This window comes from Triticum aestivum, chromosome 3B (genome assembly GCF_018294505.1).
Source record: "Triticum aestivum cultivar Chinese Spring chromosome 3B, IWGSC CS RefSeq v2.1, whole genome shotgun sequence".
Lineage (NCBI taxonomy): Eukaryota > Viridiplantae > Streptophyta > Magnoliopsida > Poales > Poaceae > Triticum > Triticum aestivum.
The window spans coordinates 827,552,927-827,558,857 of record NC_057801.1 but is presented as its reverse complement, the minus strand read 5'-3'; the positions used below and the strand labels follow the sequence as shown (position 1 = coordinate 827,558,857).

At 43.4% G+C, this 5,931-nt stretch overlaps 1 long non-coding RNA gene across 1 annotated transcript; it reads left to right on the top strand.

Moving 5' to 3' along the window:
* The first annotated feature begins 692 nt into the window (after positions 1-692).
* LOC123066893 (uncharacterized) lies at positions 693-5,185 on the top strand. The gene is made up of 3 exons (XR_006431468.1): positions 693-1,880; positions 1,961-2,928; positions 3,146-5,185. It is a non-coding gene; the product is annotated as an uncharacterized lncRNA (long non-coding RNA).
* The last annotated feature ends 746 nt before the right edge of the window (positions 5,186-5,931 follow it).

The window sequence follows — 5,931 nt, the reverse complement described above, 5'->3', positions numbered from 1 at the left end:
ACCTGGGACGCATCGCGAGCCCCGCCGTATGCATCGCGGGCGATCGGGGGCATCTGGATGCGCTCGAAGGAGGCAGCTGGCAGGGGAGCGTCACGGGTTATCGGGGGCGTAGGAGATCGAGGCGCGTCACGAGCGATCGGGAGCGTAGGAGATCGAGGCGCTGGCAATTGAGGCGCGGGCGGGCGTGAGGCGCTCGGACGGGCCCAGGCGAGCGGTGCAGAAGCCATGAACGGCGAGTCCATTGCTAGTGTTGACGGAGTCGGCACGGCGGCGGAAGCCGACGCGGCGGCGGCAGAGGAAGCGGAAGCACGGCGCGAATCGAACGCGTCGTCTGATATCATGTTAGACAAACTAGGGTTTGAAACAATGCTCGATGCCCTTGGTGGGCACGGCTATCATATATTTATAAGAGAAAACCATACAAGTACAGGTTATGTTACAACACGTATATCTACTATATACTTAGTCTAACAGTGGCCATTTCACGGGGTTGTGTAAATCTGGTCTCACCTCTTGTTTGGGCGGAGGCCCGAGGCAGCCACGGTGCTGTTGGAGTTAATCCCGAGTCCGGCTCTGTGTAGCTATACGTGTCCAAGTAGTGTATGTATTGGTCATCTAGTCGGTTTGGAGATGTACTCTGGCTATTATAAGTATACATGTACCCCTACCCTTGTAACCATGGATTTGTGAAAGTAATATAGATCAAAGTATCGCTCCTGCGGCAATACCAAGCTCCGCGTGTGTGTGCGTATTGTTCTTCTGGCCAGTTGGCCGCTGTGTACGCCGGTGTTGTTTGGTGGTCAGATCCATCAAAGTAGTACACGTACGTGTGTCTCCAGCCTCAAGCAATTGGCTGTGTACGTGCATATCTAGCTAGCTTGGGGCAGCAATCCAAGACCGTCAGCGTTGCTTCGGTTTGTTGTCGTTCGTTCGTCGTCGGTCATCGCCGTCACCGGAAAGTACTCGGTGTCAGGTCTAGATCAAGAGGTGCAACCTTAATAAAAAAATAATTTCACATGGCAGTGAGAGATGATAGCCAACATGCAATGAATAAAATAATCTATTATGGCTGCATTAGTAGCACGAACATAGTAGGAACACCTCCCAAAGGTTAGCTACGAACCGAACGCCTTTCTTTTTTCCCATGCCACTGTTTTGGGTCATGCAGGATTGTACTGTACAGCCAACCCCATTCCTGTACTTTTTAGTAAAACTTCTTCTATTTACTAATTGGAGGCACCATTCAAGTATTCTCATTAATCCACATCATGAAAATTAATTACACCGTTGGATTATAGAATATACGTCTAGGATAAAAGAAAAACTTGCGTAACATAGATTGCTCCGTATGTCCACAATAAAGGCATCTATCACGTCCTAGGTAGTAGTATAAAAAAACATTGGTATGTAGTCTCTAGAAAGAAAAAGGGAAAAGGCAGAAAGAAAACAAAAAGAGGAAAGAAATCAGCGTGGAAAACTGTACATATATCACGGAACGTGGGGATGTTGGAATCCCATAACTTACCCGAGAGATAACTCCACGAACTACTGCCTCCGCGACTCGACAACCAAAATCCCCATGCCCAGCTTCCAATCGCCTTTTCGTTCCAGCGAACATGCGCCGGCGCCGGCCACCAGGACGAGGCTGTTCGGCCGCGTCAACATGGGTAATTTCATATTGGTGTAGGCTGATTGGCTGATTTCCTATTGGCGTAGGCTGATGAGGCTAACATGATGGAGAATGAGAAGATGCCGCGGCGCTGGAGGCAGGAGGGAGAGTACCAACGACCCTTCCGTCGTGTAACCAAGGCGTACTGCATGCATCCTGCTGAAGTCTATTGAGAGAGAGAGGTTGTCGAGATGGTGAAGAAGTAGGGAACGTGAGCACCAGGTTGCTAAAGATAGATCGGGGACTATGTGCAGAGGGCGCACCATGATGAGGGATTATATTTGTGTGCAGGAAGATGATCATCATTGGGAATTAAGACGCCAAGTAGATCGCCGATGGGGAGGTTTAGTTCCATGACAAGCTCGACAATGACGTCAAGGGGAACACCCACCTACAACACGGAGCTACCCAGCAGGTATACGTACTGGAAACAGAAACATTACTGTAGTAGCTATGTGAAACAAATATACAACGTGAGACCTAATAACATTAGGACAGTCAGCATAATAATTAAGTTTCCACTATTCATTGGAATTTTGTTGTAAAGTTCTAGATCAACTCATCAATACATATTTATGAACTCCCATGATTTAGTAATTTTCTGTAATGTGCGAGAGAATATTGTGTTCTTAGAGTATTTACTTAGTGTCGAAACAAGCTTTCTCACTATTTTATATATAAACCACCATGTCCATATGTACAAGCCGTTAGGTATGCCTTAGACCTTAGGAGCACTTTGATGATGTGGTGAGATTTCAAACGACCCCGCCTTCTCCATGTGTGGTACACGTACGTACATCCCTAACTGTAAAAATTTGCTGTGACTGCGGCCCATTCCGAGAATTATCTTGCTTGGTCAGTTCCTCCGCTGATTAGTTCGCAATAATTATGAAAGTGTGTTCATCAGCCTCCGTCATGTGTCTCCTGCTAAGGATAATATATGAAGGCGTGTTCATCAGCCTCCGTCATGCGTCTCCTGCTAAGGATAAAATACTGGATCTTTGGTGTGTCGGAAAGAATGACGTGCAAGGGTTGGGGACAATGAGTTAACAGATTCTGACCCATTTTTTTCATCTCTTAGTAGTTCTCCATATACCCCAGTGCATATCGTTGAGTCTTTACTTTTACCTTTGTTTCCATATTGTAACAGGCAAACATGACAGGAGAAGTGCTTAATTGGTGTGTTCCAAGCAAGATTGGTGTGTTGTGTTTCACATCCGGACATGGATGTGGGTATCTTCATACCTTTTTACTAACTGGTGAGTCATATATTGGTGTTTGTGTCCGACACCTCCGTGTGCAGCTACCAGTTTAATTAGTATGTCTTCGACTCTGATTTTCAGTTTCTCGGCAGACGCAGTAAAATTATGAACGCATTTGATATGATGCATCTAACTCAGATTTTTAATCTCAAGGATGATACGATGTGAACCAAGTTGTTTAATTTGCTTTCCTTTTACTAACTTTCTCTTGCAGGTGACTATGCATATGTGGTCTGCTAAATAATAACAAGGAGTATTTTTTGATCTATGGAGTTCTCCCTGTTCCAAAAAATAGAATAACAAGGAGTATATACCAGTACATATGGACGAAAACATCTATTGTATTGTATATTCAACACACGGATTCCATTGTTTCTTTCAATTTCAAAGAACGTGTCTACTTGAAAATATTCTTTGGCTTATGTGTGGGACAGGCAGGCCAGCAGCAGAACCCCACAAGAGCTAACAAACTTATGCTGAGTTACAAGTTCAACCTTATTCGATTGGCCAATTTTTTTAGTTCTGCATACTCACATTCAGGACCACAAAGTTGTAGATAACATCTCCCTTTTATGCATGGAGAAGGTAACACTACTCCAATAAATTCGAAGTTAATTTAGATCTTTCAATTGACAAATTCTTTAGGATACCTCTGAAGTTGGGACTTATATATACAAATTTTTCAATCATTCCGTAGTTACATGGTTCGCTTAATTTTTGGACTGCCAATACTTTATTAAGTGGTTGATAGAAATATGACCTGTCATTTATATTAAAAGATGGGTTAATTTTATGGGTTTTTTGTGGCGGACTATCATTACCTCTCGCCTATTCCTCCCATAATGCCACTGGGTGCATACTGCTATAAGGTATTTTACAACTGAACTGAGCAGTTTTAATATATTTGCACAAGAATGACCAGTACTGGAAAATCGTTCTGGCCACTTTCTTATATCGATGTGATTGTTATTGCAACTGTCTTCTAAAGTCACACATAATTTCATATAGAGACCCGCTTCGGTAGAGCCCCCTGACCTTCCACACTGAGGTATGTATAATGAGTTGTTCGTCGGTTGTATCAATCTGAAACCAAACGATCCTCAACTTTCAGTTGTATCAATCTGATGTTAACTTTTTGTTTTTGAATTATATTCCCAATGTATTGCTGTACTTAAGGATGTGTTCTTGAGAAAGTTCGCAAGATGTTCTCCTTTTTACTAATATTTTTTAGTTACATGTATAAAACTGATTGATAGAATCTCAGAGTTTCAAAGAAGAAATCATTTTCTTTTGAGCAGACAATGTTAGTATTTTTAGTACTATCTGAATCAATTGGTCATGGAATTTTGCCTTTCACAATGGTAGCAGCAAGGTTGTATCATCCACTACATCAACCCCATCAACATTATTTCATTCAGCTACGCTCAATGTTAACCATTAGTTTAGATTCTTCTAGATGAACCAATGAATTCACGCTGTTATTTTGGTGAGTGATTTTGTACTAAATTGTTTTGGTGTTTTTCCAGATATATAACAAATCAAAATGCAGTCAAGAAGAAAAAAATAAGCCAACTTAGTAAAAACATGAGTAGGAATACACTTTATTCTATTTCTTGCCTTTATATGAGAATTATTATGATTGTATATTCCTATTTTGTTAACAAAGTGATCCTTCCTTGCGAATATATATTAGCCTGCTGGTATATCTTCTTCATTTACGAATTGGAATGTAAAACTAAAGAAATAAGCAATGGAGAATTAAAACTTTGTGAATTAATCAATGGTTTGATTCAAATTCAGATAATGGTCACTATCTCAAATCTATTGAAATTTATTGTTCGTATTCCAGGACTTAGACTCACATCATACTGATGAGGGAAAAATATTGAAATATATGACACCTTTTGTACTATTTTGATTTAAAATGTTTATTTCCACACTGTATATTGGTATAACACCATAATGTTTAAACTGTGTAAAAATCCCTAGCCCGTGCAGATGCATGGGTTGATGACTAGTTGTTTTCCTAACCTGTATTAGGAACGGGGCCTTATTGTTTTGAGAAAACAAGGCGGCGAAGGCTGCATTCATGCACGCCCGGACCTGGATGCCACTTGCCAAGCTGCCAGTCTTAGAATAGGTTAACAATGTGCTATTAGGCTAAACTTGCAGACCAGACCACGTTTGCATTTTAAGCTTTGGATAGGAATGAATGAAGCTGCTGTGCAGGCAGTGGTATCCAGGGCGTAACAAAAAAAATTCTTCTTCGGTGACCGCCTTCGTTCGCTTCACCTCAACTACTCAACTAAGGGCGTGTTTGATAGCCCGTCGGCTCCCAGGTCCTTCAACTCCGGGTACGGATCTGGGTCAAACAGCCCAACTCCTAGAGTTGAGAACAAGAACCTGGCCATGTTTTTAGTGCAAGATACGAGGAGTTGAGAAGCTGGGAAAACCGAGCTTATCTGAAACGGCAAAGCCAGAGCTGCCCAAATTTACCAAGTTGTGCCACCTCCAAGTGAGACTTGTGTACTGATTCGGTTGATTCGTTCCTACCTTGTACCCATGATTCGTTTGTTCCCCTCCTCTTCTCCCTCCTGGGCGAATCATTTCCAACAAACCTAGCCAGAGGTGCCACCGACAGAACACCTGCCCAATATCTCAATGTAACATAGATCACATCTGGCGTCCCTCTCATCGCGACTGGGAGGGAACCTAAACCCGCCGCCAAACCCTCTCCTCCTCCTTCCTCCTCCCTCCTCGTCGCCCAACCGCGTGACCGGGCAAAGCCCGGTCGAAGTCGGTGGCAGTGGGGCCTCTTCATCCCTTCACACATAGAGTCGGTGCGGGCTGGCGACTCGGGCTTGGGCATGATACGGCTGCCGTGTGTCACGGCATGGCGGCATCTCCTTGCTGCGGCGCGACAAATGGTATTGTGATAGTTTTTGCCTTGGACAGTGGTGTTGCACGCCTCTAGTCCGGTGGAACAACCTTGATCAAGAC